The 12,500-nt window shown below is 43.5% G+C and overlaps 1 protein-coding gene and 1 long non-coding RNA gene across 3 annotated transcripts in view; one reads left to right on the forward strand and one right to left on the reverse strand.

Moving 5' to 3' along the window:
• The window catches only part of LOC138960057 (calmodulin-like), a 127,204-nt gene that overhangs the window by 112,564 nt on the left and 2,140 nt on the right, over positions 1-12,500 (reverse strand). The gene's annotated exons all lie outside the window — the stretch shown is intronic.
• Positions 2,260-3,254, forward strand: LOC138960056 (uncharacterized). The gene is made up of 2 exons (XR_011453878.1): positions 2,260-2,634; positions 2,904-3,254. It is a non-coding gene; the product is annotated as an uncharacterized lncRNA (long non-coding RNA).

Raw genomic sequence — 12,500 nt, forward strand, 5'->3', positions numbered from 1 at the left:
GTGACAGCTGAGCGAAACAAGAACAAGAATCACACGAATCATCTTCAACTTACGTTATCTGATCATTAATGACCTGGTGCTCTATCTAGCACCATTAACATTCAAGAACATTAGTAACATGTCTGTAGGTTAGAATGCAGTATAACTGATCCCCCCGCGGGTTAGGGGGAAGAATTTACCCGATGCTCCCCAGCATGTCGTAAGAGGCGACTAACGGATTCTGTCAGTTTCTCTTTTTCCCCTTGTTAAGTGTTTCTTGTATAGAATATAGTCAATTTTTGTAAAGATTTTAGTCAAGCAGTATGTAAGAAATGTTAAGTCCTTTGTACTGGAAACTTGCATTCTCCCAGTAAGGTAATATATTGTACTACGTTGCAAGCCCCTGTAGCAAATTTTTGACAAGTGCTTTTGTGAACAAGAAACAATTGACAAGTGGCTCTATCCCATCTCCCCCCTTTCCCCGTCGCGATATAACCTTCGTGGTTGAAAACGACGTTAAACACCAAATAAAAAAAGAAAGAAAAGTAAAACTGATGTCATAACTGGAACACCTCTACACACACTCAAAACTTTTCGATTTGGAGGCTTTAATTGAGCCCGAATTTGACAGAAACCTCTGTGCTAAAGCTTCGTGCAGCCAACTTCAGGTGTAATGCTCTTGCTTAGCTCGCGAAATACAACTTAGCCTTCTCGCCACTAAGAAACGGCATTCGACGTACAGACTTTTGGACCCGACCTCCTCCTAGCCTCAAATTTTTCTTCCAGACCACTGCGGCGTCACCACTCGTTTTGCTCGCCGGACCGCCAGTGCCGCAGTGCTGTGCCGCAGTATTGCTGTCGTGCCGTGTTGGGTGCTGGATACGGCAGAGGCCGGTGCAGCAGCACTGCGGCAGACAACGTGTGGCACGTGGTCAACGGGTCAGTGTTTTTATATTTAGTCAAGTTTTGACTAAATATTCTAACATCGAGGGGGAATCGAAACGAGGGTCGTGGTGTATGTGCGTGTGTGCGTGTGTGCGTGTGTGTGTGCGTGTGTGCGTGTGTGTGTGTGTGTAGAGCGATTCAGACTAAACTACTGGACCGATCTTTATGAAATTTGACATGAGAGTTCCTCGGTATGAAATCCCCGAACGTTTTTTTCATTTTTTTGGATAAATGTCTTTGATGACGTCATATCCGGCTTTTCGTGAAAGTTGAGGCGGCACTGTCACGCCCTCATTTTTCAACCAAATTGGTTGAAATTTTGGTCAAGTACTCTTCGACGAAGCCCGGGGTTCGGTATTGCATTTCAGCTTGGTGGCTTAAAAATTAATTAATGACTTTGGTCATTAAAAATCTGAAAATTGTAAAAACAAATAAAAATTTATAAAACGATCCAAATTTACGTTTATCTTATTCTCCATCATTTGCTGATTCCAAAAACATATAAATATGTTATATTCGGATTAAAAACAAGCTCTGAAAATTAAATATATAAAAATTATTATCAAATTTTTTTTTTCGAAATCAATTTAAAAACACTTTCATCTTATTCCTTGTCGGTTCCTGATTCCAAAAATATATAGATATGATATGTTTGGATTAAAAACACGCTCAGAAAGTTAAAACGAAGAGAGGTACAGAAAAGCGTGCTATGCAGCATAGCGTAACCACTACCCCGCTCTTCTTGTCAATTTCACTGCCTATGCCGTGAGCGGTGGACGCCACGAGTATACGGTCTTGCTGCGTTGCATTGCGTTCAGTTTCATTCTGTGAGTTCGACAGCTACTTGACTAAATATTGTATTTTCGCCTTACGCGACTTGTTATTTACTCGCCCCGGTGTTGCTTGGCGAGTTGTAATGAATCACAGAGATATATATATCCGTACTGTAGTCTCTGTGTATGTGGGGATGATCGGTCCTGGATCTCGGTCTGAGCTACACCAGGGATCCACATGCTGGATCGAGAGGTTTTCGTTATCATATAAAACCTGTCCAGGCAAACTGTTTAGCCTGTAGGACATACACAGTGTTGTTGTGATCGAGAGGGTCACAGTGTAAATTGATCACAAGCTATTTTGAACCTGAATGACTAGATGATTACCTCCCCCCCCCCCCCCCCCCGCCCCCCCCCCCCCCCCCCTCGCCAAGAAAATAGAAAGAAAGAAAGAAGATTTCCTAGTCTTGAAAGTCTACATAGAAATTACTTTCCTCTCAGCTATCGGGGATCCAAACACAAGTTCGAGGGGTGTTACGACTCAACTCCAAACAATTCTTGTTTAGCCGAGACTGAAATATTTTGTTGCACCATTAGGGTAAGAGTCTACGAGACCTTGGAGACGAAGTAATGACGTCACTAGTATGAGAATCTACATGTTGGATCAACGTCATTACTGCGTCATTAATATGCGAATTTACGTAACTCATGGAGTTGCATCGTGGGATGAAAACAGTTATTTGGAGGAAGGAAACGTGAACCGCTAACCATTACGGTCACTATTTGCCGGGTACTGAGAGGCTACAAGTGGGGAACAAGAATCCTGTGTAACCACCGATGAAAAGCCGCCGGCACCTAACCTACCATCCCAAGGCCTGAGATGTAACCCGCAGCCGCACAGACTCGTAGAGTAGTGTCCGGAAAGGAGCATCAAGAGGTATGGTGTCGTTGTAATATCGAGCGCCCATCAAGGAACAGCTATTATACACTAACATCTATGTCGCATATATTTGTTTTAGAATGTTTAATGAAGTTAATCATAAACGTACATGCTGCAAGTTAGTTCGGCATATAGATCTAGTATTTTATTCAGTAACCATGCTTGGTTTGTCTGCGAACTGCCCGACATGAAGATAGGGCAAGAAATCAAAATTAACCTTGATCCTAGGATACCGTTGTTAATAACAAGTATTACCTTTGATCCAGGGGTTCGAGCGTCTGGGATCCACTGGGATAAGGGTGAACTAACCAAGCTACGCCACCAGTGTGATCCACCAGCGAGGAGCAAAAGGAGTTTATCTACTAATCATCATCATCATCAAGTGATCTGCATCAAGTTCGTCAATACTATGGTCATCATGTGAATCCAGGCTTCCATCAGGACATTCGGACTTTATAACTAACCAGCCCAGTTGAGATAAGTCCAGTTCGACCTAAACTAGCTGTCAATGCAAGAACAATTAACTATGAACGCAAATTCGTTAGATCTAAAATAGAAATAGTTTGTTAAAGAATCCGGAAATATTACCAACCAATAAATTTATTCATTAATCTAAATCATCAGTGTTTTACGAGATTGATTTGAAGCATGACTGTTGTAAAGTATTGAATATAACTTTGGTGTGTTCTTAGATATTGTATCTAAAACACAAGGTAAAAAGTGGAACTGCAACAATGGGGGCTCTGTCCGGAGATCTATACTGAACTCGTGTTCGTACCTAAGAAAAACTTGCATTGACAACTGGTTTACCCCATAAATTAGTTAGTCAATTTATCCGTGAAGCGACGGAAATTAGAATAATTTCTGGAAAAATCTTTCTTCATTTTTTTCTTTCTTCAAAATTCAAAATCATTTCCTGCTTCATGTCGGATTCACTCATATACAAACCAGACGGTGGTAAGTAGAATATTTAAATTATTTCTGTAAGAAGAAATTTTAAATAACTCCGTGTTTGATTTGGGTACATTCTGCCCAAAGAATCTTCGCGATCGCTGTTGTTCACGAACAGCGTTTTTGCTAAATTAATTCGTGGAAGGATTTCCATCTAGTTCGTCGAACAGTATCATAGTCATAAGGTAAGACATAGAATTGATGTTCGACAACTTCACGGGAAATTGGCAGTTTACTAACTAACTGTCGGTTCGAATTATACTCTCAAGTTCTGATCAAAACGGTGAGTGTGTTATAATTCCAACCAGGATGGACGCTCGATAGTACTAGGACCTTAGTTTAAGTTCAGATTAAATTATAACTCTAGTCGGAGTAACATTTAAAACGTGTTGCTTATCTAAGTTGTGCTTCACATTATTAGTTATCTATAACCCGCGGGTTGATAGTTAATAGTGGGGAAAACTTCTGTGGGTGTGTTTGACAGACTGAAGGTCGTCATCACATAAGGCTTTGTAAGGCAACTTACTCAGCGACACACCGCTAAGTCCTAGTTAGTCGTTTCGGTTCAAGATAGAGACGAAGGACAGGTGTAGGAAAAATCACGTGCGCGTGTAACATTGTTTGTACCAGTGTTGAAAGGTTGAACAATACCTGCGGGTAAGAGTCTTCCATATTAGAGTACCACCAAGAGTGGATGTACCAAAGTTTTGTATTTTGAGGGATTACATAAAATGGCTGATACCAGACATCATCAGCACTACACCAGATTCTCGTCAACCGTGGGCATAGACCCAGAATATACAGAAGGAGCAAATCTGATTGATATCACCGATCTAGGTGATGACGGCCACGCCGCTCAGCCTGTGAACGGACAGGTCGAGCAGACCGTTCCATCAAGTCCCAGCGTCAGTTCGATCAAGGAATTGATCACCATGGGGAAAGAGTTGGGTTTGGAGGGAAAGGAACTACAGTCATTCGTCCAAGGGGAGAGGGATAAAGAAGCTCAAGAGCGTGAACATGAGCGAGCAGCTCAAGAGCGAAAAGATGAGCGCCAATTCAAAGAGAATGAGAGAGACAGACTCTTTAGGATAGAAGAGCTGCGCATTCAGAGCGAGGTTCAGATGAACACGAATGAAAACGCAGCTCATCCTTCCCAACCCTCACATGACCATGATCCCCGTTTCATTCCCAAAATCCCTTACCTTGATGACAAGGATGACGTTGAATCCTGGCTCAAACAGTTTGAACACTATGCCAGAGATATGAATTTGGACGAATCAAAGAAAGCCTCCCGGCTGATATACTTCTTGAAAGGTAAGGCCCGTACCATCGTGTCCAAAATGGACGATGAGGATGTTGATGACTATGAAAAGGTGAAGAGCGCGTTATTTGAAGGATTCCAGCTCACCGCTGAGCAATATCGCATGAAATTCCGCAATACTAGACGTAATCCCGCGGAAACTTACAAAGAACACATCACTAGACTCGATCGGTACCTAACCAAGTGGATCGAGCTTGATCCGTGCGAGAAAACTGTCAAAGGATTAACCGATTTGATCCTGCGAGAGCAGTCATTGCAGTCAATGCCTTCCGATCTCGCCGTGCATGTCAAAGACCGGAACCCGATCAATGCCAAGGAGATGGGAAAACTCGCGTCCGATTATGAGCTGAACAGAAGCCAAAATAAATTGAGACCGACACCAACGCGAACTCCTCAGGACGGAACGAAACGTTTTGAGAAGGATCATAAACCATCACCTCAACAAGGTAAAAGATCTTCTTTGACACCGGCGGAACGCGAAAAACTCCGAGAAGCAGGACTATGCTTCTATTGTCGCGTAGGTCTACACCGTTCGAGCGATTGTCCCTTACGGAAAAAAGGCAACACCGCCGGAGCTGTGACGGTTGAAGATGTCCGACGCGAAACACAGGGAAGAAAATCCCCGTTAGATAAATTGTGTCGAGACTGCACCACAAAAAAGTTTTCGGATCTAGTTGACGTCAAAGTCAACGGCAAACGAGTGACCGCCCTGAGAGACTCGGGCTGTAGCTCGATTGTGGTGGCCGCACATCTTGTGCCGGCCGACAAAATGACTGGTCAGAGAAAGAGGACCACGTTAGCGGACAAAAGTAAAGTCCGGTACTGCGAGACCGCGATCATTCATGTGGATTCGCCCTTCTTCTGCGGAGAGACAGAAGTCGTGGTCATGGCGGATCCCATAATGCCGGTGCTCATAGGGGAGTTCCATGGAACTCAGAACGACAGGAGGAAAACACCGATTTTCCCTGTCAGAGAACCTGCCTGGTATCACGACAGCACTGAGACAGTCGCTGGGGCCGTAGATACCAGAGCACAGTCCAAATTGGACAATGATAGAGACAAATCTGCGAGTAAGCCAAGTAGCCGGGAGCCAACATCGGATATGTTTACTCCAAAGGACTTACGCGAGGCTCAGAAGACAGATCCTTCGTTAGACAGCATCAGGAAACAAGCTGCTACCGGAGAAGAGAGAGGCCACATGAGGGTCGTGGAAAAGAATGGTATCTTGTACCAGTCGACGTTCAATCGGAAAGGAGAGGAGTCTTTGAAGGTTATTCTTCCCAAATCGTTCCGTAGTAAGGTGCTCGCATTCGGCCATGATCATCCAATGGCAGGACACCAAGGTCAGCGTCGTACCGCCGAAAGGATTAGACGCGAATTTTGGTGGCCATGCTGTGGTGTTGAGATCCGTCGATACTGCTTGTCATGTGACGCTTGCCAGCGATCCGCGCCAAAACACCTTACGAAGAAGGTCCCATTGGGCAAGATGCCAGTGTTCGAGACTGCTTTCAGAAGAGTAGCAGTCGATATCATCGGGCCTATTCTTCCTATGTCCGAGAACAAAAAACGGTACATCCTCGTCATGGTTGACTTTGCCACCCGCTACCCTGAAGCTGTCGCGTTGAAGGACATCCACGCCGAGACAGTAGCCGATGCTTTGTGGGATTTTTGGACTAGACTCGGTATCCCAAGTGAAATATTGTCTGATAACGGGAGCCAGTTCACAGGCACTCTGATGCAGGAAGTCACTGAACTCCTCCGCATCAAAAGGAAAACCTCTGCGGTATTTCATCCAGCTGGGAATGGTTTGTGCGAGAGAATGAATGGCACGTTAAAGAACATGCTCAAAAAGATGTGCATAGAACAGCCCAAAGCATGGGATACGTTCATCTCTGCATTACTGTTCGCATACCGCGAGACTCCTCAAGAGAGTTTAGGTTTCTCGCCATTCGAACTGTTGTTCGGGCGTACTGTCAGAGGACCAATGCAACTCTTGAGACAGATTTGGACAGATGAGAGCGTCTCAGATGAGGTCAAAACCACTGCGGAATATGTAGTGAACCTTCGTGAGAGGATCGAAGAGACCTGTTTGCTTGCTCGAGAGAACCTGAAAAAAGCCTCAGTGCGATCTGCTCAATATTACGATCGTAAAGCCAAACCAAGGTCGCTAAAACCAGGAGAGAAAGTCCTGATTCTCAAGCCATTGAAAACAAACAAACTGGAACTCACTTGGCAAGGTCCATTTGAAGTGTTAGAGAAGTTGAATGATTTCGACTACAAAGTCCAAGTAAGGAGGAAGGAAAAAGTATTCCATGTCAACCTCCTCAAGTCTTACGTCGAACGTGAGCAACCTGTCACCGATGGAACAATTCCGGTTGCAGTAGTAGAAGAAGAAGAAGAAGAAGTGATCGTCTCAGTAGTGGTAGAGGAGGACGAAACCACTAACGACGACATCTTCAGGTTGGACAGTCAGAGGACTATCCCAACATTTGAGACAAAGCGCACAGAAGGTTTAGACCACGTGCACTTTTCAGAGAAACTCACTCAGTCACAGCAAACTGAAGCGAGACAGATCTGCGCGGACAGACTAGATAATCTGACCGACGTACCACTCACCACGAATCTGACTACGTGTCGAATCGAGGTCACAGACAAGAAACCGGTCTATATAAGACCACGCCCCATTCCACATGCGTATGTGAAGATGGTAGAGAATGAAGTCGAAGAGATGTTGAAGCTAGGAGTCATCGAACCCGCCAACTCAGCTTACAATTCACCCATTGTTCTCGTCAAAAAGAAAGAAGAAGGGAAGTACCGCTTTTGCGCGGACCTCCGTGGGTTGAATGATGTCACGGTGTTCGATGGGGAACCCATCAACTACATACCAGGAAAGGACAACCTAGGTGCAGACTATTTGAGTCGCATCAACTGAGTTTCAGAGTCCAGAAGGAAAATGTGTCCACCCCGTTGGAGTAGTGAGGCCAAACTGGCCGCGACAGGCTCATGCGGATCTACTCCAAAATGTGGAAACAATTATATATCCATATTGTATATTGTATTGTATTGTATTGTATATTGAGTCGTATAAACGGAAACGAAATAAGATTTCGCTTGTCCACTCCCCGGGGTTATGTTACGACTCAACTCCAAACAATTCTTGTTTAGCCGAGACTGAAATATTTTGTTGCACCATTAGGGTAAGAGTCTACGAGACCTTGGAGACGAAGTAATGACGTCACTAGTATGAGAATCTACATGTTGGATCAACGTCATTACTGCGTCATTAATATGCGAATTTACGTAACTCATGGAGTTGCATCGTGGGATGAAAACAGTTATTTGGAGGAAGGAAACGTGAACCGCTAACCATTACGGTCACTATTTGCCGGGTACTGAGAGGCTACAAGTGGGGAACAAGAATCCTGTGTAACCACCGATGAAAAGCCGCCGGCACCTATCCTACCATCCCAAGGCCTGAGATGTAACCCGCAGCCGCACAGACTCGTAGAGTAGTGTCCGGAAAGGAGCATCAAGAGGTATGGTGTCGTTGTATTATCGAGCGCCCATCAAGGAACAGCTATTATACACTCACATCTATGTCGCATATATTTGTTTTAGAATGTTTAATGAAGTTAATCATAAACGTACATGCTGCAAGTTAGTTCGGCATATAGATCTAGTATTTTATTCAGTAACCATGCTTGGTTTGTCTGCGAACTGCCCGACATGAAGATAGGGCAAGAAATCAAAATTAACCTTGATCCTAGGATACCGTTGTTAATAACAAGTATTACCTTTGATCCAGGGGTTCGAGCGTCTGGGATCCACTGGGATAAGGGTGAACTAACCAAGCTACGCCACCAGTGTGATCCACCAGCGAGGAGCAAAAGGAGTTTATCTACTAATCATCATCATCATCAAGTGATCTGCATCAAGTTCGTCAATACTATGGTCATCATGTGAATCCAGGCTTCCATCAGGACATTCGGACTTTATAACTAACCAGCCCAGTTGAGATAAGTCCAGTTCGACCTAAACTAGCTGTCAATGCAAGAACAATTAACTATGAACGCAATTCGTTAGATCTAAAATAGAAATAGTTTGTTAAAGAATCCGGAAATATTACCAACCAATAAATTTATTCATTAATCTAAATCATCAGTGTTTTACGAGATTGATTTGAAGCATGACTGTTGTAAAGTATTGAATATAACTTTGGTGTGTTCTTAGATATTGTATCTAAAACACAAGGTAAAAAGTGGAACTGCAACAAGGGGAAGCAATACTCGAGGTGGGATTGCTGAAAGTTGCTGAGAATAGTCACGATAGCTGAGAATTTCTCCTCTGCTAGTATTTTTACTGCCTGCCTCATATTGTTTGAAAGCGGCGTATAACGTCCTCAGTAAAAACATTTATATAAAAACAAAATATGTAATAAAAAAACACGGGTTTGAGGAATTCATATGTGAAGTTTCATTGATATATGTCCTTGATACACACACACACACACACTGACACACACACAGAACAATAAATATGTTAAATTAAGGGATGAATTTAAAGAAGATGCTTCACATATCAATATGAAATATGCTAACAAAAATCCAAGTAACTTATTTTTAGAAGACGAAGTTCAAGTTCGTCTTGGCAAATTTGTTACGGATTGTTTTAGCATTGTATAATGCATTATTATTATTTGTTGTTTGTTGTGTCAATAACTTTACTGGTTCATGACAATAAACATTATTCTATTCTATTCTATTCTATTCTATTCTATTCAGACAGACCCACTCACACACACACACACACACACACACACACACACACACACACACACACACACACACACATACACACACACACATACACGCGCGCGAGCCGCAATCTTAACTGCCCGTTCCTATTAAGAATAAGAATAAGAATACTTTATCATCTCATAGAGAAATTCAGGCGTGGTACATAACAATAATACAAACAGGACATTGTTTTTACCATAGACCTATAATAATATAGGTCCCTGTTTTTACATAAGACATAATTATAGCACTATATAACAGGGCAGGTTATAAACACACCTCCCACATACCTTTCTGGCCATTCATTGCATTGTGCTTACGCATTCAGTCATGAACACACCCATGTCTCACTTACACATCGCACACATGGACATTCTTATACGCTCAACTTACCCATTCACACATGGACATTCGATCACGCTCCACTTACACATTCTTATACGCTCCACTTACACATTCACACATGGGCATTCTTATATGCTCCACTTACACATTCCCACATGGACATTCGACTACGCCCACTTACACATTCCCACATGGACATCTTTAAAGCACTGCGCTTACATATTCTCGCACACCTACGCGTATAACGGACTATGGCTAAACATCATTGCAAAAAATCATAGCATACAATATATCACAGAACAAATACGGACGTACATAAAACCAATACATACATGTACTTTACTACTGATTGCACTGGCAGAAGAGGGACTGAGTCGGGTAGGTGGATGTGTTTACATGTTGCCAAGGGTGATGGATTTGGAGTTGAAGCTGTTTTGCAGCCTGAGTGTCCTAGCTTTGTGCGTGCGAAGTCTACGGCCAGAGGGAAGGAGTTCATAGAGGTGGGCAAGGACATGGGACCTATCTGAAGCTATCCGCCTACTCTTTCTCACCACACGCTTTTCATACAGGGACTCCACACTTGCTTGCTGCCTGCCAATCACCTTGCTGTATGAGGGTGGTGTTTGCATTGAAGGACAGCTTATCATCGATAACTGTGCCAAGATACTTATATTCAGTCACACGCTCAACAGTCACACCATCAATCATCAGGTGACACTGATGAGTTTCCGTGGTTACTTTACTACTTTTTAATCCTAAAAGTGTGTGTGTGTGTGTATTTGTGTGTGTGTGTGTGTGTGTGTGTGTGTGTGTGTGTGTATGCGTGCGTGTGAGCGTGCGTATGTGCGTGCGTTTGTGTGTGCGTGTGTGCCATGTGTGTGTAAACTGCTCACTGTGGTATCTACTTGCTCGTTCAGGGGGAGTAACTGTACCAAGAAAACATGCTGTAACGGGAGTTGCAGTTGCCTCCCTTGTATGCTCACGGCAGTTGATTGCACTTGATCGACGCTGCTGGTCGTGGTCAAGAAAGTCATAACGATGATTCACGTGCTACAATGGGAAGACAGCTAACCGTGGAATATCGCGCAGCTTTGAGTTACGCTCACATGAATTCAGTTGATTGACTTTCTTTCTTTCTTTATTTGGTGTTTAACGTCGTTTTCAACCACGAAGGTTATAGTTGATTGACTAAGAACATGTATCAAGTAACTCTCTCTCTCTGTCTCTGTCTCTCTCTGTCTCTGTCTCTCTCTCTGTCTCTCTCTCTCTCTGTCTGTCTCTGTCTCTCTCTGTCTCTCTCTGTCTTTCTCTCTGTCTTTCTCTCTCTCTCGCTCTCTCTCACTCTCTCTCTCTCTCTCTCTGTCTCTCTCTCTCTCTCTCATATATACGTTAAGGGGGGTGTGTGTGTGAGGGTGGGGGGAGCTGTTAGAACTATTAAACACGTCTGCCAGATTATGTGTTTTACTTGAAAAGAAAGCAAAGGGCGTCCTTCCAATGGCTTCAATTGGTTCGCCGTCAAATCTGCAATGAATTGGTTTCAAAAGAAAGTAACACACATCTAAACGAGTTTTTGTAACGCTGCAAGGGAAACTTCAAGACTGTGACGTAACAGGGGTATATGTGTGAAGGGGATGTGCCGGTGTAACACGACATTTTTACTCCACGAAAAATTTACTCCGGAGTAAATATTTCGTACGAAATTCTTACTCCGAGTACACTTTTCGTACGAGAAAAGAACTCCCAAAGGCACGAAAAAAATACTCCCTCCACGAAATTTTTACTCCCCATTTTTTTTACTTCCAGTAAAAATCTCGTTCGCGAAAATGGGATGCGGGCGAAGGGATAATGCCAATAAGTGATCTCGCGCAAACGAATGTCGCGCTACCCTCCTTCCACCCCTTCCACCACCAAGACTAACAGGGGACAAGGGAGTAAAAATTTCGTACACCTGGCATGGGAAGTTAAATTGCTCGTGTTGGGGTGAAGTAATTTATTCGTTATTTATTCGTCAGGGGAGTAACATTTTTATACGAAATGTTTACTCGGAACTCACCTGTCTTGGGGAGTAATTTTCTCGTGCAATGGGGGAGTGCTTATTTTCGTAAAGGGAGTAACTTTTTCGTACGAAATGTTTACTCCGGAGTAAAAATCTCGTGGGAGTAATTTTCTCGTGTTACACCGGTCATACCGGTGATCTGTAACAGACTGTACACGTCCAAGCTGTTGTACGTGTTCGCTTACATTATTCTTCTTCGTTCATGGGCTTAGACTCCCACGTTCACTCATGTTTTTAGCACGAGTGGATTTTTACGTGTATGACCGTTTTTACCCCGCCATTCAGGCAGCACACGCCGATTTCGGGGGAGGCATGCTGGGTATTTTCGTGTTTCTATAACCCACCCGTTTATTACGCATATACATGCCACCCTGCATTTCCTTAAAGGCTGCCA

Source organism: Littorina saxatilis, linkage group LG2 (genome assembly GCF_037325665.1).
Source record: "Littorina saxatilis isolate snail1 linkage group LG2, US_GU_Lsax_2.0, whole genome shotgun sequence".
Taxonomy (NCBI): Eukaryota; Metazoa; Mollusca; class Gastropoda; order Littorinimorpha; family Littorinidae; genus Littorina; species Littorina saxatilis.